At 44.7% G+C, this 24,686-nt stretch overlaps 2 pseudogenes across 1 annotated transcript; one reads left to right on the forward strand and one right to left on the reverse strand.

Moving 5' to 3' along the window:
• Positions 1 to 11,212: 11,212 nt before the first annotated feature.
• Positions 11,213 to 12,466, reverse strand: LOC147427108 (uncharacterized; annotated as a pseudogene).
• Positions 12,467 to 17,261: 4,795 nt separating this feature from the next.
• LOC147427109 (glutathione S-transferase U19-like) lies at positions 17,262 to 18,329 on the forward strand (annotated as a pseudogene). Its single transcript, XR_015186182.1, has 2 exons — positions 17,262 to 17,669; positions 17,751 to 18,329. The product of XR_015186182.1 is annotated as a glutathione S-transferase U19-like (transcript).
• Positions 18,330 to 24,686: the final 6,357 nt, after the last annotated feature.

The following is a 24,686-nucleotide window of genomic DNA, read 5'->3' on the forward strand; positions in this document are numbered from 1 at the left end:
GTCGCAAAGAACTCCCTCAAAACTGAGATTGCTTCCCCTTGGTGGCTGTGTTTTCTCCAAACAACGAGCGTTTTCACCTCTAAAGTTGCATTTTCTGTGCTATGGAGCCAGATCAGCCATCGCTCCTCCCTTCTCTCTCATCCCCAAAGAGATTACCCCAGATCAGCCCTAAGATCTAGTTCTTGGCGTCCAACACACAAGCCTTGCATGTTCTGCACCCTTGCGTTAATCGCATACGAGCACGAGTTTGACGAAAGGACGCTTGTTCTGGAGCACATGAAGGAGAACCTACAAATGGAGAGGGGAAAAACATGGAGAACAAGATCTTAGGGCTGGAGGGGAGGATGCTCGGCTTTCTACCTCTAGTCTTTCCTTTGACTTTCGAGCTTTGCATCCAATGCATTGCCTTCGACTTCCCACCTTAGCTTGTGTTTTCCACAGAGGATGATGCTACCTCGTGGCAGGACACCATCCGGTGGTGTTCATTGCGGTCTTTTGTTGACTGCTCTAGCACAGGGTGGCTTCAACATCGGCTTGAGTAGATATGTATGCTAAGTGTGATGCAAATGTAAAATTAGGACGGATTCTTGATGAGCTCATTGTAAGGGATGTTATATCTTGGTTTAAGGGATACACACAGCAACCCCATGTGTGCAGGCCTACAATAGCGTTGGAGAAGCTGACTGAAGTGTTCACGTCCACGTTGACTTTGCACTTATGTTGTGTGGGTTTTGCTTCCAGAGTAAGGTCAATTTGATTAAGGTCAGCTTCGCTTGCAGCAGCTGATGTAGGATCATGAGCCTGAGTTAGATCGTTGGCGAGCTCGTAGAGGTTGTAGGCTTTAGTGAGATCGTGCAGGGTGTGAGCTTGATGCCGACAAAGGTGAGAGCCATGGCAGGGATGGCAGAAGAGTCGTGGTGGGAGCCAATAAGTCGATTTCCAAGAAGAAGGGCCTCCTTTGGAGCCTGCTAGATGTTCTGTGCGCATTGCTCACTCAGCTCCAAGTTGTCGTTGTCTCCTTGCTCAAGTATCTTATGCTCTGCTTGTGCTCTTACTACTACTACGGCACTACTTTGCTTCACGCGCCCCCGGTGAAACTTGGTGATTGAATCAGGAATGGGCAGCTTCATGCTCATGCAGGTGCAACTTCTTAATGGCTTACACATTCTTGCAAACAAATCAAGACTCGAGGTACATATTTTCAAGCTTAATATTGACTGAGGGTAGCAGTTGGTTGTTTGTGCATAGTATCGAGTTGCTGGCAGCATATTTATATGCCTACACTAGCTTGAAGATGGGGCTGTAAAACTCGTACTAGGTATTGAGCAAGTTGTAGTGTTAATATTGTAGAAGTATGCTGCACCTAGAAGGTAGTCTCCATTTGTTGTATTAGATGATGATATATGGGAGTTCTCAAGGGATTATCCGTCTTGGAGACTTTAATGCCCGAACGGGCAGCCTTCTAACGGTCTTCTATGACACCAGGCCGCACAGAGGCGATGATGAGAGAGTTGGATATCATATTGAGCTGGGAACTATGATTGGGAACATATCTAGAGATCATGGCCCAGTACTCCCTAGATACACCCTTCTATCTCTTACAGGGATAGAGATCACCAGACTCATATGTCAGGATCGAATTCAGCTAGATATCGTGAGCATATGGATACAGTCAACACTGGAGCTGGGCACAAAGATGACTCTCTATATTCTCCAACTCACGAAGGACGGCTTTGTGACGAGACTCGGATACATGGATACACACTTATCTCATGGGCGGTGTCGGATGGAAATACTGGGAAAGAGCTTGTATTTTGACAACAATGTGGGTGATGTATGCTGATAGAAGATCAACAAACAAGCCTGATGGGATTGTTCATCAGTTGAGTCCTTGAGGCATGTAAGTATGAGAGCTGAACCGTCAAGAGGCCACCAATTTGTGAATCTAGGTCATTACATCATTGGGCTGAATGCTATTGTCTACAACCATAGCAAGGGTTTTCTTGCATTTGCACATTTGCAAAAGCAGACTATTTTTTTCTATGCTTAAAAGAGAAAATCCAAAGTTCATGCGACGAGGATTTGCTACAACCAGCTCAGGGAAATGCTAATTGGGTCAAATTTCCAAAGCCCTACTACCCCCTCGAGAATATGGGTGCTTGTATGTCGGCTCGACTTAAAACAAACCTAATTTCTCGCAAGTTGCTACACCAAGCACAATTAAAACTAGGGATTGATATTGTTCTCAATGCAAACTCGATAGTCATCTTAGATTAATCTTCAAAACCTTGTGTACCTACACACTTTTTACATGCGCTTGACAATGCAATATGTGCCAATGTGGACACAAGCGGCCGCATAAGCACCTCCTTTATTTAGTGTATGCACATACTTCTTATCATCTTGAGCTACAGATCATCGACGGCGCCGACGATATTAGCTAGCTAGTTGGGTTTCACTTCCTTCAGCTCCTATGCACTCGGGAACTTCTCGAACATGTCACGTAATCTGTTGATGGGTGCCACTTGCAAGAGCCCAACTACCATCTCGAAAGGAGGCCTCTTAGGTGCACTCAAATGCTAGAACCTACGGAATAAACATTCCTAAGAAAACGTGGGCAAGAGGATAGCCAAGAAAACATACCAAAGAGAGAGAGAGAGAGGGCCTGAGCGAGAGACCTCGAACGTGCACATGCGCACACACACAACAGATCATGAACACTGGGGGTGGGGGGGGGGGGTCGGGTGGGAGCGGTACCTGCCCCTCGTTCGGCCCCCCTGTGGCTAGTAGTGACAAACTAGCCCTATGCAAATGTCCTCTGCCAATTCGCCTTCCCCTTCTCACTTTCCTAGCTCACCCCGGACCTTACCTGCTAGGAACAATCGATCAGAAGGCTTAATCCCTAACCCCTTTGGTTCTCCTTCTAATTCTTCAGGCAGTACTTCTTCAGCCTACATCAAACCATCTTCACCCAGACTTTTGAGTCTACACCAAAAGTCTACACGATAGTCTCTCTCTGTCCGGCTTCCAATCAAGGCCAGGCCAGTCCCAATCACCCCTCTTTTTTCCCAAGGTACTCTATGTCGAGACCCACTGATTTCGATCTCATGTCACAGGCTCTACTCTCCCTTCCCACGCTACCCTTCCTTGTCTTTGGCAGCATACTCTCCATCAAGAATCCATCCTGCTTTACACTCGTCTCTCCCTCACCATAATATCTCTACAGCAGCGTCCCCAACAACATCATCAGAATCAGCTCCTGAAGGCTCTCTTCCACCCAGTTTTTGGCCACAAGAACCCTAAAGGAGGGAAAACTGTTACTCTTCCAGCAATTGCTGCTCTCCTTACTCCAGCAACATAGCACCACTACAAAGTGCACATGTGCCAATTTTGTCAACAGATACCTCTCCCTGATGGCATCATCATGTCACCTTTGAATCAAGCGCAAAAGACATCTCTGAATTATTATCCCCTCGCAAAACCCCCCTATGGCTAGTAGTGTCAATTGCTATGTTGGTGGTGGGATAAAAGATGAAACCATGGAAAATACATACCCAGGGACTGTTGAGGTTTCAGCCATCAGCTCCCTCTATTGAACAAACACCACACCCTAATGTGGCATGATTATCTGTAACCCACACCCCACACATAATGGACTATAGAATCTCCTCCTTTGTTGCCTGCACTGCTGAAAACCACACATGTTGCTCCTCTCTAAGCTTTGGGGCCAGCTATGCTCGAGAACTACCAAACCACTGGTTCCTCTAGTAGCCAAAGCAGCCAATGCTCGGGCGTTGTTTAATGAAGGGTTGTAGGTTTTCTCGATTGGTGCCTTGAGTTGTTGTGCTTTGACCACATTGGCCACCAAGGTGTTTAATGTTTGTCTGGTTAAGTCACTGCCAATATAGGGATCATTGTTGTCAAGCCCACTGATAAATATTTCACATTGTACTAGAGCCTGGCTAGTCCACTATGTCAAGCCAGATGGCCAGCTTCTGAATCTTGGATGCATAAGCACAAATTGAGCATCCATGTTGTTTGATGTTATTTAATATATTCAAAATATGCACTGATGTGGGCTGCATTTTGGTGATGTGGGCTGCAACCAAAAACTCCATCTTGAATTTAGCATATGTCGTCGCTATGGACATCTACTTTGTCACCCAAGCTTATAACATGATTCAATGGTCATCCCAATTCTGCATCGTCACTATGGAAAGTTAGGGTACTTCAAGTTCATCATCTTTGCCGGAGCAACAACATGCAACATAGCAACTACTGGTGGCGAGGTCGAAAGAGGGTTCGAGCAATGGGACTATTGAGAAGGTTTGGTTGACTAGCGGAGGGGTGAGCAACAGGGAGCTTGAGGGTGCTTTGAGCAACATGGTTCCAAGCAGATCACTCCATGACTCTTGCGCTACTGGCTGTGCGGGTATGCCCTATGGTTGTAAAACTGAATGGCAATAAAGTGGAGAGCAGAGTCGATCTATGGCAACGGGGAATGAGGCCCTTCCTTTGCAAACACCATTTAAGTGGTCGGTTCCGACACTGTCAACCTCTCGTCCAGGACTTCTTCCAACTCATGAATCTTGTTTTCGATGGCAGGGATTTGACATTCGGTTGTGCTATTACGCTCGTGCTCTTCTGTGGTGTTGCCATCGGCTGGCTGTTGCACTACCCATTGCCACCTACACATGCGCACACACACAGCAGGTGGCGGTTGGTGGGGGTGGGGGGGGGGGGGAGGGGAGGTACCTGCTCCTCATCAAGTTGGCCTGTAGCTACTCCATCTCCAGTGGCGTTGTTGTGTGAAGCTTCCCGCGAGTGGTTTGAAAGGCGCGAAGGACTATTATGAAACTACCTCGCATGAGAGACGCCATGGCAGTGTGCAGCCGTCGCTACAAGCCTCGCTGCTTTGCATCGTTTAAGCAAGGCAATGTCATAAAATCGTTTATGCAACGATTTTAATTATTTTACGTCAATTATGCAAGGTTTGCCGTTGTTTATGTGACGACCATTTATTTTTAAAAAGAATGTCCTCGCTTATACGAGATGTTCCTCGCTTATTCGACGCATTCGTCATCGATTAAACGACGTCTCTAAATTATTATCCCCTCGCAAAACCCCCCTATGGCTAGTAGTGGAGACAGTGCGAGCTAAAGTGTTGTGGCATTTCCCTATTATTCCTAGGATAAAAAGCATGTTTCGTTGTGGTTCCATTGCAAAGTTGATGCGGTGGCATTCTACGAATAGATCCACTGACGCAACATTTAGGGTGCCCGCTGATTCAAAGGCCTGAAGGCACATTGAAGATACCTGGCCACATTTTAAGAGTGAACCACGAAATTTGAGTTTGGGCATGGCAATGGATGGAGTCAATCCATTTGGCTTGAGAAGCTCCTAATGGAGCACTTGGCCTATGTGCCTTATCAATTACAACCTCCCGCCGTGGCTTGCCATCAAGAAGGGTCATTTGATATTAAGCTTGATTGTACCTGGTAAGTTCAAGGCAAAAAACATGGATGTTTATCTAGCTCCACTAGTTGACGAGCTCCAAGAGTTATGGCATGGGATCGACATAGCAGATACGGTTGAACCAGTAGGAGAACAGAATGCAAGGATCCATGGACTTCTTATGTGGACTATGCATGATTGGCCAGGATACGGAGAAGCTTCTGGTAATGGTTCTTGATTTACAAAGTTCTCGCTATTCGCAAGCACTTTGCCTTGGCCTAATTCATGCCTTAATATATGCAGGGCTAACAACTTCGGGATACAATGCATGTTCAAGTTGCGGGCAGTCTTTGGATGTGCGTTATTCTGCCTCTCTTCGAAAGAGAATTTATCAAGGCCACCACCGTTATCTTCCAGATGGCCATCACTTGCGCAAAGGTCAGCTTGGTCATGTCGAATGTCGTCCTATGCATGTACAAGAGTGGCGTCACAGATGGGAGCAACATGAGGGGCAACCTATTCCAGGAGTGAAACGTTTATCCATTCTCCATACGTTGCCGTACTGGGGTGATCTACTAATTAACCATTTGCTGGATCCAATGCATATATTCAAGAATGTGGGAGAGCTCCTCTGGAAGACAATCATGGGAATGAAAGATAATCGAGCTTCACGAGATGATTTGCAGTCAGTTGGAAAGATGCCAGAGCTGTGGCCTTTCACCAATGCAGCTAGCCAAACAAAACTTCCAAGAGCGCCATGGGTATTGCTAAAAAAAGAAGAGCGACAAGTTAAAAGGATGATTTTAGAGTTTAGGACGCCAACAGGAGGCGGGTACATCCTCATCTCCGTAGCATAGGTACACTCGCCGATCTCGCCGATCGTCAGGTGGAGGTGGTGGTTGCTATGGAGGAGGGTCCACTGATGCTTCGACCCCTCCTCACTCACGACCCCCGTCCTACCCAGACACACCTCTCGACACACCTCTTGGCACACGTCGGACACCTTGAGGGGCACACGATCCTAGTGCCTTCAAGCTCTATAATGTACGGGCAGATGGTTATGTTGACATGGATAGAGTCGGGACTAAGATGAGACAGCGGATTCGCCAGCTCGTGGAGCTGCAGTTTTCAACCAGCATTCTGACGCCTTGGCTTGAGCAGGATGAGGACAAAGTCAGTTACATAGTGGAGACCATCCTGAGAGAGTACCATCCTGCTCCGGGTTCAAAGGCTGTTCTGAGGAGGTGGATCAAGGGTGTTGCACGGGACACCGTGAAACATCGACGAGATGCAGCTCGGAAGGCTTTCAGGACCGGCTCGCCGAAGACTTCGGGCATCCCACACAAGACGTGGCTGCAGATCAGGGAGGATAAGCGGACAGCGGCGGACAGGCGGTTCAGACAACAACGTGAGGCCACACAGATACGACAGGTGACCAGGGGGACATCTCATCTTGGCAGTGGAGGCTTCGACACCTTTCGCTATGAGTTTGTGAGTTTCTAATCCAATCTTAACTATGGCGTTTTTTAAAACGCGATGAATCATGTATTCTTATTACTTTGATTTTTGTATAAACGCAGAATCTTGCCATGCATCGAGCCCTGACACGCCAAGAGGGGTCAGATGGATATCGCAGAGGTATCTATGAAGTATTGAATGATCTTGATGCTTCAGGAGAGCCTGTAGATTGGGAGGCCTTAGAGTCTCGTTGATCGCTTGACGTGAGACATTAATATGTGTGAATTGATTTAATTCAGTATATACGAAGTAATATTAATACTAATTTTTTGAGTTGTCCTATGTGCAGGTTGTGATGCCTAGTCATCAATGGACCGGATTTCATATATATGCTTTGTGAGACACAGACACGCTTCTGTGTCTCTTTTTTGTATAGACATATATGGTTATGGTTATTGTTTAGACATTTATTGTTTTCCTTATGGTTATGGTTATTGTCATTGTCATTGTATAGACATGGTTATTTCTCCTATTCTTGTATAGACATAGTTATGGTTTAGGTTTTTTTTATGGTTATGTTTCACTTTCTCGTTATGCTTATGGTTATTGTTAATTTTTTTTTATCTGCATTATGGTTTTGATCAAAGTGGTTATGGACGGTTATGGTTTTCCTTATGGTTATGGTTTTGCACAAATTAAGTTCGTTATGGTTATGCTTTTAAGTTGGTACGGTTATGGTTTTGCACAAAGTTCATTTCATTTCTTTCATTGGCCTTAAATCTCATGTGAGATCCTACATGGATAGCATGTAGGAGGCGTATACATGATATGGTGTTTTTTGAAAAGTTTATGTAAAAACGAAGGGAACTTTGCCGAAATTTATGCGGGAGCACAATTGATTTTGGTGTGCTCGCTTTCTTGGGCAGAGGACAGGCAGTCTGGCTGTGGCTTTGTCCATCTTTTCATTGGGCACAGGCCAAGTTGCTTGTCCTCTGCCCAAGATTTTTTTTTTCTATTATGGTCGTCGCTATGCCCGTCGCTCGCTAAAGTCGTCGCTAAGATTATCGGAATATGCTTCGATTAAAGTACCTTTCGACGCGCATATCAACGCATATAGCGACGATTTCGTAGGGACGCGTATATCGACGGGCATAGCGACAAAATGCGTTGATATGCGGGTCGAAGGTCCCCTTTTTTGTTGTAGTGTATGAGGAATTCAAACGGATAGAAACGTGTGTAGGAGCCTTGTGACTTGGTTGCAGAGGATATCTCGGCTGTATGTGTCCTCTCTGTCTCTTTCTATCGCTCGCAAAGGTTGACTTCTGAGTTAGCTATCTCCTTCTCCTTCTCGGAGAGGTCGTCTATGCAGGCTTTTTCTCTCTCTCCCTCTCTCTCTCTCTCTCTCTCTTTGTATTTCACTATATATATCTCTTTCTCTCACTCTCTCACCATAATCATCAATTAATTGAATAATACTTTGAGTACAACTTAATCCTTAGCCAAGGCAGGCTGTTAACACCACCGTCACTTGGATCATCTGCTAACTAGGAGTTTAAGCTCCCGTTTACAGGATTAACCGGGCCGTTAACGACACCAGACTTAACAGAATATTAAATCAATCTCTACGTGATGACGGTGATGGAAACTCCCTCATGTTGCTTTATCTGCCTCTTATACTTTCAAGATTTTGCAAACCTCATGTAAGTTCACTCTGTTGATCATCATTCTTTAATTATTACAAATTGTACTACAATTTCCTGCTCTTTAAGCTTTGGACTGGCTTAATTGCCATTCACTAGTTGTAACTTTATCCTGCTCTTCAATTTCTATTCGATGCTTTAACCCTTGCTTTGCCTGCCTCGTGCTTTCCTCTTCCTTCTTACCTTGCTTTGCTCTTGTTCAAGCTTGAGAGAGAGAGAGAAAGAGCTTTGACTGCTTACTGAGCTCCAAGATTTTCAAAGAGAGAGAGAGTGTGTCTTTGTTCTTCTGTAGAACTCCCTTATCCGTCACAACACTCTACACCACCACTCCTCCTTACTTTGCTAGGCCGAGGACGAGCCAAGCGAGAGAGAGAGTTTTCCCTTGTTTGTTACCCTTCTCCTTCGATGCTTCTTGCTTGCCGAGAGAGAGAGAGAGAGAGAGAGAGAGAGAGAGAGAGAGAGAGAGAGAGAGAGAGAGAGAGAGAGAGAGAGAGAGAGAGAGAGCTTTGCTTTTTCTCCTTATCGAGGATGAGAGAGAGTGAGCCGGAGCTTGTCCGAGGTTCGAGCTTTCCTTCCCTTTTCTTCAACGTGCTCCCCGCTTCCCCTCGTTACCCTATATTTTACCTCTTCTTCCTTGCATCTCCTCGCCACACCTTTCATGCTCTAAAATACCGCTTATTATTAGTCCTCCCTAAGCAACGACGGCACCGTCGTTGCTGGGGGCATAAAAAACCTCCCATGATGACATGGCAATCGACTGTACCGACCACTGCCAAATTGCCCAAGAATGGCATCGAATGGCGCACGTTGGCATTCCAAGCAATTCTCATTTCATGATCGTTTGCTTCTGATCCCCGTGCAAGCGGTTGCATGTCTTTTCCTTCTCCTTTCATGATCGTTTGCTTCTGATCCCCGTGCAAGCGGTTGCGTGTCTTTTCCTTCCTGTGCAGCTGCCGCTCGTCGCTGCTTCCTTTCATGCCATGCTCCACCCTTTTTCCTTGGTTCACACCATAATTGCCCCTCACTTTTTATAATGGGCGGCCATTCAACTCGCTTGGGCGGGCGGCCATGCCCTTGGCCTTTGGGCAGCCGGTCCCTAAACTTCGTTAAGGCACCACATTTGATATACATGCCGGCCATGCAATGTTTTGCAACAAGTAAAAGGCATCATGTTTGTTACACATGTCGGCCAAGGCAATTCCAAGCACGACATTTTTCATTAGCAAGCCTTGACTAATAATATCTTCGAGAATCTTATTGCTCCTAACAGCATCTTGAATAATGCCAAAATTACCCAGCTCAGCAGTGCTGACAATTGTCATCGGTCTCAAGCCCTATTATCTGATCAAGGTGGACTCTGTCTGGCAAGCCATAAATCCATGTAGACCTCTCAAGCTGCATAAAATGCATACAAATCCTGTTGGGGCTATAAAATTCCCAGATGGCACTCCGATCAAGTGGACCGGATTGGTACGGAGCCAGCCCCTGTTGAATCTTTAACGGCTAATATCTTGGCAAACGAAACTCCAATCGCTGGTCTGAAAAGACCGACGCGCTCCACAAAGTGAGCACTTCAGGCCCGTGCATTCTTTTCATTTCTGTCCCCTCACCTACAATTGCCCAATCCGGTACGGATTTGCAATCGATTAAACTTAGAACTGCCATATCTTCTTCACCGTAGCTCCAATCGACGAGCCGTAAAGACAGGCTGGTAGAGAACTTCAAGTACTGTAGTTCTAGATCATAATCTCCCATCTATGCTAACTTCAAGCGTACTCATTTTTGGCATCATTAAGGCATATCTTGGCCCTTTTAAGCCGCATCTGGCATACATTAATCATTAAACTTGGCCTGTTAACAAGCCCTAATCACTACTAAATAAATGTGTAGGCTTCAAAGAAGCTTAACTTGCATTTCTCGTCTCTTTTCTCTTCATGGCAGCGGATCTGCATGACATCCACCCCCTCTGAACCTGCACAGCCTCCGGTCTGTGCCATCTGCACTTCTATAAGTACCTTAAGCTCTTTGCCATCATTAGACTCATGTAACTGGTAAACATATGAAAAAGAATATAAGGCTTATACCCTATCATCAATATTCTAGCTTAATCATTAGACAGCTGCCCATCAAAAATCTTCGAATCGTATCTGCCATATCTCTAAAGCACTCAATTATGGAAACCTGTTTAGTGAACCCCGCCAGACTCATGTGCTCTAGTTAATGATGCACACAGCTTGACCATTAAGCTCGCTTTACGGAACCCTATCTAGCTCAAGTATGCCTTACTCTGTCTGCACACAAAATGGCCAACAAGTCCTTTACTTCAAGTTCTGGTAACAAAACCAACTCAAAAGATGTGAAGATACTTCATCAATTGTCCAAAAAAGTCAAATGGAAGCCAACCATGTAATCTTATTGCACGCATAACCAAAATATCTTCTGACTCAGCATACTCTAGAAACCAAAACCTTGTACCATACAACCTGCTATACAACAGATAACTGGTACTCTTCAAATCTACAACTAGCACTTTAATAGCCCTCGAGATCAAACAGGAAACGAATCATTTGCCCTATTGTGAGCATTCCTTTAAAAAAAATTCACCATCCTCCAGGATCAAAAGGCATATAAAGTAACTGACAGCAATCATAGCTAGCATGATAGCATGCTAGGTCAGAAGGTAGTAGAAGATCGTATTTCAAGTATATTGCATCTCCACAAACTTTCTCATAGCATAGCAACCAAAAGTCCCAAATTCCCATCATACCCGAACCCAGAGTCAAAATGAATTCAATCACTATGGTTTCCAAAATATCAATATGCATTTGTGAGTCATTGTATGCCATCACTTCATTTGATACCACAAACATTGCATGGTTGCCTTCTCTAGTAGGCACAAACTCCTCTAAAGCCTCATCCAAAAGAAACATAAGCTCTTCATCATATGTTGCAGGATGTTCTTCACTACTCTTGTCACAAGGAACTCGAAATTCCTCTAGCGCATCATCAAGTAGATCCATAAGCTCCATATCTTCCTCCTTGGAAGAACCACCTAGTTTGTGAGTATTATCACAGGAAACCTCGTCGCTTGCTTCATACATAGGCACGAATTGTTTTGGCAGCTTCACACTCCCATTCAAATATCTTTCCACTTCAATAGCACAAGTATTAGCATGCATTACAAATAGCATCAATTTCTTTTTCCATAGCATCATCATAGAAAATCTTGTCACATGTAGCAGTCATAGACTGATCATCATCACGCACCCCCTCTAAATATGCATCTCCATAATCATAATCATAATATTTGTCTGGGTTTACATAAATGCATATGGATCAGCGTCAAATACATGTGCATCATCACAAGTGTCCTGAAATGTAGCCATAGACATAAAACCCTCTTGCATAGCATTAGCCAAAACAGTTGCTTTTGCATGTAATGTTGCATAAGCATTTTCTTCATGGTCTACACCCAAAGAGCACTCCAAATGGGCATCTACATCACATATTGACTCTGACAAACATGTTGCTTGATCACTGTTAGTGGCTATGCTTGCATGCATAGCATGCACTGGCTCTGAGAAACTTGTTTTCTCATTTATGTCACTTTGAGAGGATATGACTACATCCACAAAGTCACATTTTCTTTGAAATAAAGAAGTCAATCCCAATCGAGCATAAATTGTATCCACTATGAAATCATCATCTGCATGCAACAATGATTTGTCATCTAGAAGACATGCATCGATAACAGCTTCTAGATTAGCTTGGATAGAACTCTGACCACCTGCATGACATGCTTTTTGCATTAAAACAGATGGCTCCTCATCTTGTGTGCTTTCAATCTGCTGAAGCTCTAGGTCTTCACTTAATAAGAACCCCTATATGATTGCTTCTGCAAAAGCATCCCAATTTTCTGCATGAGTTCTTGCAAGAACTTGAATTTGATCCCTAATATGATCACATACAACCTGTTCAAATTCTGCAATCATCTGAATGTCTGACACCTTTTGACGCTTCATTTGCTGCTCGTAACACTCTAGGTAACCTTTTGGATCATATTCACCATCAAAGATTGATCCCTCATTGTATACTGCATCCAATGATGCATTCAAAGCTTCTCTCATCTGCTCCTTCGTCATCATGGCTTCTACTTCAACCACTGATCATTGCATCAATTGCATCATCTTGGAAAAATTTGGAACTCCTGACTTGCCATCAGAAACATGTGTGATGAATTCTTCAAATAATCTCTTTACCTCCTCTGGAATCTTTATCTGCATCTCCCACCCCGGCTCGTTTCGCGTCGGGTTCACCAAAGATGTCGAGGGATATGTGTTCAAAACGTGAGCCGGGCAGGCACCGGGCCTCTGGCTGTGAGAGGTGTGAAAGAGAGAGAACAAGAACAACAGATGCAACTGACTCTGGCAATCACTGGAATCATCAATTAATTGAATAATACTTTGAGTACAACTTAATCCTTAGCCAAGGCGGGCTGTTAACAACACCGTCACTTGGATCATGTGCTAACTAGGAGTTTAAGCTCCCATTTACAGGATTAACCGGGCCGTTAACGACACTGGACTTAACAAAATATTAAATCAATCTCTAGCTGATGACGGTGATGGAAACTCCCTCATGTCGCTTTATCTGCCTCTTCTACTTTCAAGATTTTGCAAACCTTGTAAGTTCACTCTGTCGATCATAATGCTTCAATTATTACAAATTGTGTTGCAATTTCCCACTCTTTAAGCTTTGGACTAGCTTAATTTCCATTCTCTAGTTGTAACTTCCTCCTACTCTTCAATTGCTATCTGATGCTTTAACCCTTGCTTTGCCTGGCTCGTGCTTTCCTCTTCCTTTTTACCTTGCTTTTCTCTTTTTCAAGCAAGAGAGAGATAGAGAAAGAGCTTTGACTGCTTACCGAGCTCCAAGATTTGCAAAGAGAGAGAGAGAGAGAGAGCCTTCGTTCTTCCTTAGAACTCCCTTATCCGTCACAACACTCACCACCACTCCTCCTTACTTTGCTAGGTCGAGGACAAGCCGAAAGAGAGAGATTTTTCCCTTGTTCATTACCCTTCTCCTTCGATGCTTCTTGCTTGCCGAGAACTAGCTCAAGAGAGAGAGAGCGGGAGAGAGAGAGTTTTGCTTTTGCTCCTTACCGACGATGAGAGAGAGAAAGCGGGAGCCTATCCGAGCTTTCCTTCCCTTTTCTTCAACATGCTCCCCGCTTCCCCTCGTTACCCTATATTTTACCTCTTCTTCCTTGCATCTCCTCATCACACCTTTCATGCTCTAAAATACCCCTTATTATTAGCCCTCCCTAAGCAACAATGGCACCATTGTTGCTAGGGGAATAAAAAACCTCCCGTGATGACACGGCAATCAATTGTACCAACCACCACCAAATTGACCAAGCATGGCATCGAATGGCATGAGCTGTCATTCCAAGAAATTATCGTTTCATGCTCGCTTGCTACTGAGCCCCGTGTAGGCGGGTGCGTGTCTTTTCCTTCTTGCGTATCTGTCACTCATCGCTCCTTCTTTTCAGGCCATGCCCACTCTTTTTCCTTGGATCACACCATAATTGCCCCCCACTTTCTACAATGGGCGACCATTCAATCCGCTTGGGCGGGTGGCCATGCCCTTGGCCTTTGGGCGGCCAGTCCCTAAACTTCATTAAGGCACCACATTTGATATACATGCCGGCCATGCAATATTTTGCAACAAGTAAAAGGCTCCAATCGCTGATCTGAAAATATCGACGCGCTCCACAAAATGAGCACTTCAGGCCCGTGCATTCTTTTTATTTCTGTCCCCTCAGATGCAATTGCCCAATCCGGTACGGATCTGCAATCGACTAAACTTGAAACTTCCATATCTTCTTCATCGTAGCTCCAATCGACGAGCCGTAAAGACAGGCTGGTAGAGCACTTCAAGCACTGCAATTCTAGATCATAATCTCCCATTTATGCTCACTTCAAGAATACTCATTTTTGGCATCATTAAGGCATCTTTTGGCCCTTTTAAGCCGCATCTGGAATACATTAATCATTAAACTTGGCCTGTTAACAAGCCCTGATCACTGCTCAATAAATGTGTAGGCTTCAAAGAAGCTTAACTTGCATTTCTCTGCTCTTCTCTCTTCATGGCAGCGGAGCTGCACGACAACGTGGGTTTATCCGTGATCTAACGCCAGAGCTTAAGAAGCACGTCAAGAATCAAGACCTTAAAACACTTGAGGAGGCCATAGTGAAAGCCCACTTTCATGATGATCGAGATGAAAAGAAATCACATAGTACTCATGTGCCTGCGGATATACATGGCAATACACGCACACAACATGGTCACAATAAAAGGAAATTTATAGTAGCAAATTCTGAAGCAGCTAAAAAACCCAAGGGGTCTCGCGGTCCTCTCTCTTGTGAGCAATTTGAGAAGGCTAAAAAAGAGAATTTATGCTTTCAATGCTTGGGAAGCGGCCATGGCAAAAAGGATTGTCCCAAGGAGTAGACCATGTAAACTACATTTAGGAGCACACTTGAAAGTTCTCTTGCCAAATGAATATTGAGACGCTTTCCCCAATCACACATGAACCTCCTTGTTGTTTGCCTTTTTTGTTGCTCCACTAGCAAGTTTGCATGCAGATTTGGACAATGCTTTCAAGGTTTTTAAATGTTCTCATATCGACTTCTGTTTTGGTGCCTCCCTTTTTGAAATCAACAAAAGGGAAAGTAGTGGTGGCGGGTCCAACTCTTGACAAAGATATGGCTCATTATCAACACCAAAGTTGAGCTGAAATCAACACTTAGCTATGGATAGTGCATGTGCATTAACTAGTACACACAAGGACCTTGGCATTTGCAAAGTTTCCTAAGGAGTGTGGGATGGTGGCTAGGACATTAAGCTTACAACTCTCAAAGTAAAAGCTTGATTTCAATTATCTTATCCCTTTTCTCGGTGAGGAGGAAGTTGTCTTAGTCTCCCAAGGCAAGTTCTAGCACGATGGTGGTTGCTGCAACATGCCGCTAGCCACAGAGAGGCAAGTGAGTGGCAAAGAGGGGCAATAGGAGCTCCCAATGCTTGATTTGGACCCGTGTGCTAAAGTTCAAGTCATCGGTGTTTGAACCCATGTGTCGAAGTTCAAAGCATATTGCATACTACAAGGAACCAACATGACGTATACCAAACACTATGGATGTGTTGCGAAGAATCCATTTTTGCCGGAGGGATTATGGAGAGGGTGTTTTCCAAAGTTCTTTATCTTGTGAGATCTTGTGTGTGATGTGTTCACAGATCAACGTAGGGTGGTCTACATTTGAACTTTCTATGAGGCAATAGATACTCAAGATGGCATCCTTTTAAGCTAGCAGGTTGATGACATTCAAAATCCACCGAGGTGATAGTTGGCCACTTCTGGGGTGTCCATCGTAGCCTCTACATCCACTTGATCTTCCTACATATGTCCTCTATGGGCTAGCGAGAGGGTGTTAAAGATTATACATCTTAACAAGTGAATGCCCAATGTGATCCTATTTGCTCCGTTGTCCTTTAGGCACTCTCTCCCTATGAGGAATTCTCTCCCTAGCTCTACACTTTTGCATTGTGAGTTTTGACATCGTATAAGAGCACTTGGCTTCTTAATCGTGGGAGAGGGTGCCCTGAGACAGAGGAGTTGAAGGTGGAATTTCTTTATAAGAAAGAGTATCCCATTGCTCAATGATTTGAAATGCATGTAGCGAAGGGATCCACAATTTGTTGCGTTCTTGCAATGAATGGTAGTAGTGTCCTAATCCATAGCTTTTTTTAACGGTGGTGCTAAATGCCTTCAGTGACCTTAGTTTACTTTCGAACAAGAAGAGCGTTTTGAAATTCTCACCTTCTGCAAATTTGAGTATAGAAACCTTCAAGTATAGTCAATATACCTATAGGTTCTTATTTCTCATCAGGGCTCGAGAAAAGATAGGTTTGCTTTATCCAAAGCCTGTTCAAAATGAAAAATGGCCAACTCAAATTTGGGTGAGAAGGTTCTCAAGCCGATTCAAATTATGAAATTTTTAGTTATAATATGAGATTTGTAGTGTGATTATTCCTCTCAAATTTAGAGTTAGCATGCTCATATGTGTGTGAAAAGGTTCCAAAGCAGGGTCTACAAAAAAGGTTTCCGGAGCCCTCCTCTCATATGTAGGTACTAGGTTGTATGGGTGGTTGGCTCGAGGAGAATGCAAAGCAGTCAAGAATCAAAAGTGACTGGCTATCAACGGGTGCTAGCTCGGTTGGTAGAGTCATAGCCTATGTGCCTAAGGTCTTGGGCTCAATACCCCCTTGACAACCTGAAGACAAGTTCTAAGTCCTTAGGGACTGTTCCCATATGCGGGTGTGTGTGTGTGTGTGTGATGGGATGTCTCTCTCCCTACCTTTGAGGCCGTTGTAAATAGGGTGTGTGCATGTGTTTCCAAGTTCTTGTACTCTCAAAAAAAAAAAGTGACTGGCTCGCATTGGAAGTTGGATACGAAGCTACAACAAGGCTTTCTTTATATTTTTCTGACCACTCATCGTACGAGTCTAATTAAATCCAGCTATCGTCACGCGTGACATACCTCACCCAAGCACTTTAAAAGAGCAGGCCCAGCAGGGCATAACACTGCGAGCAAACAACGCGAAAGAATTAGCAGGCACAGAGAGAGAGAGAGAGAGAGAGAGAGAGAGAGAGCAGCAAGCGCCAAGAGAGGACAAGAATAACAAGGTGCAGCTTCTGAGCTTGTGGGCGAGCCCTGACGTGATGAGGGTGGAGGTGGCGCTAGTGGTGAAGGGGGTAGACTATGAGAATGTTCTGCAAGACCTCAGCAACAAGAGCGAGCTGCTGCTCTCAGCTCCAACCCCATCTACAAGAAGGTTCCTGTGCTGTTACACAATGGGAATGCCGTCTGCGAGTCCGACATCATCGTGCAGTACGTCGACGAGGTCTGGCCCGGTGCCGAGGGTAGCAACTTTCTCCCCGCAGACGCCTACGGGAGGGCAATGGCGTGCTTCTGGGCGGATTTCGTGGACAAGAAGGTAAGCATTCTTCATACATAGAGAAGAAGACACTGTTTTGAAGGAGGGAAATGGGATATATGTCTGTGTACGTATGTGTAGGTATTTGATGCGCTGTTCGGAACGATGAAGGCAAGCAAGGGGACGGAAGAGGAGAAGAAGGCGGCCGAGGAGAATGTGGTGGCGGTGATGAGCACGTTGGAGGAGGCGCTGATGCAGGGTAAGGGTGTGGAGGGGCCGTTCTTCGGGAGCGCAAGGCTGGGGCTGGTGGACGTGATGCTGGTGCCGCTACTGGCGTGGCTGCCGGCCTTGGAAGAGCTGGCACAGCTAAGCCTTCCTTGGGCGAAGAAGCTCCCTCGCTTGGAAGCATGGTTCGCGGTCACCAAGGCGCATCCTGCTGTTGCTGTGCTTCCAGAGCCTAGCAGAATCACAGAGTTTGTTGCGAAAGTGCTCCTCCCGCGATTTGCCAAATAGAAGCCCAGACCTTCCGGCCCCGGTGTCCCCTTGGCAATTTTTTTAGGGGAAATTACCAAAATACCCCTCTAATTTGAGGAAATTCCCAAAATACCCTTCAAATTTCAAAAATTCCCAAAATACCCTTGTATCTATTTTGGTTGGAATGTTCAAGATTTTCTAATCTTTATTCGTTTTTGACAATTGAGATTCGCTTTTGAGTGCTCAGCATGTAATTTGTCACCGGTTACCATCGCAAAAAAGGCAATTATGTCTAAAAATAATGAAGCAATTCATCTCCAAAGCCTACGTAACCAACTCAAATTGTAGTTTTAGCATCTTGTACGATAGTCAATCACTCTTCTTGTGAAGACCTACAAAAAAACTTATTTTTCGAGAAATTTAGTCTCACAACCAAGGGTATTTTGGGAATTTTGGAAAATTTGAAGGGCATTTTGGGAATTTATGACAAAATATCGGAGGCATTTTGGGAATTTTTGAAATTTGAGGGGTATTTTGGGAATTTCCTCAACTTAGAGGGGTATTTTGGTAATTTTTCCTTTTTTTTAATTTTTCTTTAGGTGCTCAGTTGAGCTTGAATTTCTTAAAACTCATAACTCAAGCCCCTCGGCAAATTTTGAAAGCATACCAACAACTTCCAAGAGAAAAATGAATACGGAGAATGGCAACCACGTATGCCAACAATGCTACCGTATCATGATACCCACTTTGTACTTTAAATTTCTATTGTAAAATCAGTTTGATTTGATCATATATTTCAAGCTCAAATTTGGGCCATTTTATATGTCTCGGTAACTAATCCTGATATCCCAATCGTCTAATAAGTTGGACCTTTAAAAAGGTGATTCTTTTAGAACAGAGAGTGAGAGGGAGAGAGACCTCCCACGGTCGTGCTATCGGGGGATATGTGTTCGTTATGTGAGCCGGGCCAGCGTCAGGCCTTTGACTGTGGGAGGTGTGAAAGAGAGAGAACAAGAGACACTGACAGCTCTGGCAATCATCGCAATAATCAATTAATTGAATATTACTTTGAGTACAACTTAGTCCTTTAACCAAGGCGGGTTGTTAATAGCACCGTTACTTGGATCATCTGCTTACTAGGAGTTTAAGCTCTCGTTTAAAGAATTAACCGAACCGTTAACGACACTGGACTTAACAAAATGCTAATTCAATCTCTAACGGATGATTGTGATGGAAATTTTCCTTTGTCGCTTTATCTGCTTCAAATACCTCGCGGATTGTGCAAGCTTCAATTCACTTCAGTGCCTTGATCATCAAACTTTGATTATTGTCAAATAGTTGTGCAGCTTCTTACTCTATTTGCTTTACACCCACTTGACTGCCGTTCTCATTCTTTTTACCTCTTGCTTCTTTAGGTTGAGTCACTTGCTAATGCATGAGAGAGAGATTGCCTTCTCCTCCTTCGACTTCTCAAGCTTATCCGAGAACGAGAGAAAGTGGCTTCTTCCTTAGTTCCGAGAGCAAGAAAGAGAACTCCCCTTACCCCTTCCGTACGTCATCTCCTTATTCATAACACCTTACTTCGCTTTTCTTCTTTATGACTCGGTTGGAGAACGAGAGAGAGAGATCTTTCTTCGATGCTTGCCTCTTGTGCCGACCCTTTGCTTTGCCTCCCCTTCTCGAGAGAGAGAAAAAGAAAGAAGCTTTGCCTTGTCCACGTTATCTCCTTGGTTCCTCTCCCCTCTTGCTCGTTTGCTTGCAATAGATCCTTGGTTTTCAAGCTCTCCTGGCTCCCCCTTCTTTTCTCTCGTTGGCTTCCAATACTTCATGCAAAAGGCATCCCCCCCTATTAATAGCTTGCCCCTCCCTTAGCAACGACGGCGCCGTCGTTGCTAGGGAGGCATAAAAACCCCCTTTGTGACGTCGCAGTCGCCAAATCCGACCTTGCTGAAATCTGCCCGGACAAGTGTCGAAAACACGCACCCTCACGACCTCGTCATTTCTCGTCTCTAGCTCGCGCTCATCGGAGCATCACCACAGCCTCTGCATCTCTCCTTCTCCCTCCACGCTCTCTGCGCTCTCTTTTGCCCGCCATCTCCTTCTTTTTCTTCTTTTGCTTACACACCCACTAAAATTAGGGTGGCCATTAGATGAACCTTTGGGCGGCCGGCCTCCCTTTGGCTTTGTAAGGGCACCAATTTAGGCATCCATGCCTACTAAGGAGTTTCTCCACACAAAAAAAAATAATGAAGGCACCACATTTGGTACAACTGTCGGTCAAGGCAGTGCTTAGTTTCCGAGCGGCTCTCAAAGGGCACCTCATTTATCATGCATAGCAATTGAAGCTTCCATTGCTTCGAATACCACATTTGGTATACATGCCGACGACACCATTATTTGCAATATCCCCTGACTATTGATATTTTCGTGAATTCTCGTGCCTGTAAATGGCCTTGAATAGTGCCATTCGCTTGCTAGACGCAATTATGAGTGATTGAATTGAAGTAAGGACTTCCCATCACATCCGATAAAAGTGTCAGAGTTTTAGTCCTGCTAGCCGGATATTGCCTATCACAACCACTGCCGGCCAAGGACTGCATGAAATGGCATCCCGGGCATGAGACTCATCAAGCTATTATTGCTCCTACATTCCAAAACCTGGACGATAGACAAAAATCCCAACTGAGACACCAACCGAGCCGACCGGACTTCAGCTGCAGTTGCCCAATCCGGTATGGATCTTCAATCGACTTGAACTTCAAACTGCCATAACTTCTTCACCGTAGCTCCAATCAACAAGCCTTAAAGACAGGCTGATAGATGACTTCAAGCACTGCAATTCTATGTCACAATATCCCATCCATACCCACTTCAAGCATAACACTTTTTAGCATCATTAAGGCATAAATTGGACCTTTAAAGCCACATCTAGCATACATTAATGATTAAACTTGACTTGTTATCAAGCCTTGGTCATTGCCCAGTAAATGTGTAGGCTTCAAAGAATCTTAGCTTGCATTTCTTTTCTTGTTTTCTTATCATGGAAGCTTAGCTGCACGACATCCACCCCCTTGTCAATGAAGGATTCTGCACCCCTTCTGAGTCAAGCACATACTCTTGCTTAGCCAAGTCCTCAAAATCTGGTACTTTCAAATTCGATAAATCTGGTATACCCAAATCCATGATCCTGCTGCTCTCAACTGCAACCTTGCTTTCACCTGTAACATATGTATGATTAATCAACTCTTTGGCAAAACCTGTACCAATATCTTCAATCACCTCTATGGTAGAATCTGTACCAGAAAAAAATTGCTCTAATTCTGGTTCAATAGCAAAAGTATCAGCTATAACTGAATCTTCCTGCATTTCTAACTGAATATGACTGCACTCATTCACCTGCACAATTTCTTCCTGAGCTTTAGCCAATTTTTTGTTTTGATCCCCTGATTTCTTTTCCTCCCGTACTTCAGGTACATGTCTTTGAAAAATTCACCCTGTGTAGTTTGAGGCTGTAGAGACTCACCCTCAAGGACTTCTACTTCATGCAAGGCATTTGCAAATCCCAACTTTGCATACACAGCTTTGACTATGTCTTTATCATTAGCCTGTAAGAAGGTAGCACCTTGCACAATAAACTCATCAATCACAGCTTCTAACTTTGTTCATACTTGTCCTCAAATATCTGTGTAGTCTGGTAGACTTGAACTCTGTTCTTGATAGCATTCATACTGCTCATAACTTACCTGTACCATAGCTTCTTTGAAATACTCTAAGTTGCCGCTGCAGGCTCTAGTAACCTCTTGAATCTGCTCCTTCACATCTGATTCACTAAATGCTCAAAAGATTTGATAATCAATTCTTCTGGTATCCCTCTTACCTTGGTCTCCAGCTCATAGCACTCTAGGTATCCCTCTGGATCGTATCTATCAAAGAGTCGTCTCGCGTCGTATACTGCATCCAAAGCTTCATCGATTTGATTTTTCTTCTTTACGTTCTCTATTTCAAGCAGAGATCCTTGAACCAATTGAAGCAACTTCAAAAAAATTGGAACTATTGACTGATCATCAAAACCGTTTGCACTTAATTCTGCAATCATCTTCATCATCTGCTCTAAATTCTCCATCTTTACCTCCCACCCCGGCTCATTTCACGTTGGGTTCACCAAAGATGTCGGAGGATATGTGTTCGCTATGTGAGCCGGGTAGGCGTCGGGCCTCTGGTTGTGGGAGGTGTGAAAGAGAGAGAACAAGATACACTGACAGCTTTGTCAATCACCGCAATCATCAATTAATTGGATATTACTTTCAGTATATACAACTTAGTCCTTTAGCCAAGGCGCTGATGGGGGCTTTTCACAAGCCAAGCTCCCATACCCCTCTTCTCTCGTCCCCACCCCATGGAAAACTCCTCTTAGGGAGTGAGTGATAAAAGGCATTGGAAAAGTAGGAAAAAAAATAAAGTATGATTATGTAAATATATGAGAAAGGTAAAATAGGCCACCTCATGCCTGCGGGGGAGCCCATCCTCACCTTGCTTCCTTTTTCTTCATTGATGTCCCGCCGTGTGTCCCTTTTCCTCTCCTCCACTCAAAAGGTCAACCCCCTCTCTCTTCCCCTTGTCCTTTCGCCTTTCTCTCTCCCCTCAAGCTACCCCACCTCTCACCAATAATGCATTCTAACTCACCAATAATGCACTCTAACTCACATGCAACTTATCCTATCTTCCAAAATAGTATACCCCACCCCCCCTTTCTCCCTCCTATCATATCCCATGACCCAAATACCCCTCTCTCTCTCTCTAAAGGGCGCCATGTCTCTTGTCGTGTAGCTAAATAACCTCCCCCACACTCACACACACTCAGTTTCACTGAAAAAGGTGCCCACAGACCCATCCCCACCCAGTGGTTACCTGATTTTTCTTGTGTTCACACACATCTGCACACAGATTCACCTCTGAACACACTCCCCTCTCTCCCCTCTTGTAATTACTTTATTCTCCATGTCACCTCTCACTTTTTTTCATCAACCCATCTCTCTCTCTTAGTCTCTCTCTCATGAGATTGCTGTTCTGACACATATACACACAGCCAGACAAGTGGGGCCCACAGTCACATGGCCTATGTAGATAATGATTTCTTCATTTCTAAATTCTAGAATTCCTCCCCCCGCCTCCCCTATATAAAGAGGGGTCACCATCACACTAAAGACACACACACAGCATCACCAAAGAACACACTATGCACTGTGTGTGCCTAGTGCACACACACACACCCACACCATCACCATCACCGCAATCACCATGCTTGTCTTGAGCATGACCTCTACACCCTTGGCTATGGAAGATGAAGGGCAACTAAATGAAGGATGATGGCCATAATCCTCGTGCGAAGTCTTCGCCATCAACTCCCACCTATCCGCCATGTGCTCTACCACTCTCTCCCTTCTCATTCCCCTACCCTATGCTCCCCATTTCATCGCCTAATTCTCTAAATAAAGCTTGAGGTTTTGTGAGTATGTTTTCATGCAATGTTTTGCCCATGCGAGGTGTGCGGATTCGCCACCTAGTCTTGTGTTTTGGAGTGAGCTTGTGTATGTGTGAAGGGTGTGCGGATTCGCCATCCTTTTGTGATGCCTAAGTACTAAGCCGCTATACCCCCTCCCTCACTCTCTCTCTCTCTCTCTCTCACTTGATCTCATTCCCTTTCCTCTTCATCATTACTCCCAAGCATCCATCTCTCTTGGATGAAAACTTTGTTATGGTGGTTTGTTGTTTGCGTCCTAGCCGCTGAAGCTAGGTGGTGCCCCCTGTTTGCTTTACCATGACAGGCTCGAGGCGCGCCATTCGGTCCCCGGTGTTTTAGAGGCCGTCGGGGTTCGGGGTTCGCTTTGCTCTCGTCATTTGGTGCCCCCACTGAGGACCTTTTCATGAAACCCTTTAGTTTACAAGACTGAAACCCCTAAACTATTGTGAATGGATGAATGGCTAGAAGGATTTGCTAATTGGACGACAGAAGAAGAAGAGCTCCAAGTACAACTAGACGAACTGCGCATCTCCATCGAAGCTCGAGTGCCAAGCGTAACGGTAATCGATTTGCAGTGGGAGAGTCAACCAACACACGAAACTCAGTGGATATACATAGGCCGAGTGCCAAGAAGAAGAAGGAGAAGGTCAAAACCATGTCCGCAACCTACAACCAACCCACAACAACAAGATGGAAGAAGCTCTGCACAATAGAGAATCAACACTATTCTACTTTGAGAATCGGGTAACTCAAGTCACCGAGGTAATTATCACAGTCAGTTTTCAAGTCGCACGTGATGCTGCAGCACAAATAACAAAAGCATTGGCTCACACTCTCACTAGAGAAACTAGGGATCTACTGAGTTTGTTTCAGGAAAGAACACCACCCTCTCCCATAAGCTTGGACAGTGACTAAGCACCTCTAAGCTTCACATGAATCAGTACAACCTACCTCAAGACAGATCACACATACCAACACGTGTACGCTCAATCAAGGTAATACTGGACTTGAAGGCTCACTACCAGCACATCATTGACACCATGCTGGGTGGGGAGCGGTTTTTTGAGGTTCTGGCATCAGAT

Source organism: Adiantum capillus-veneris, chromosome 24 (genome assembly GCF_014529385.1).
Source record: "Adiantum capillus-veneris isolate H3 chromosome 24, ASM1452938v2, whole genome shotgun sequence".
NCBI lineage: Eukaryota > Viridiplantae > Streptophyta > Polypodiopsida > Polypodiales > Pteridaceae > Adiantum > Adiantum capillus-veneris.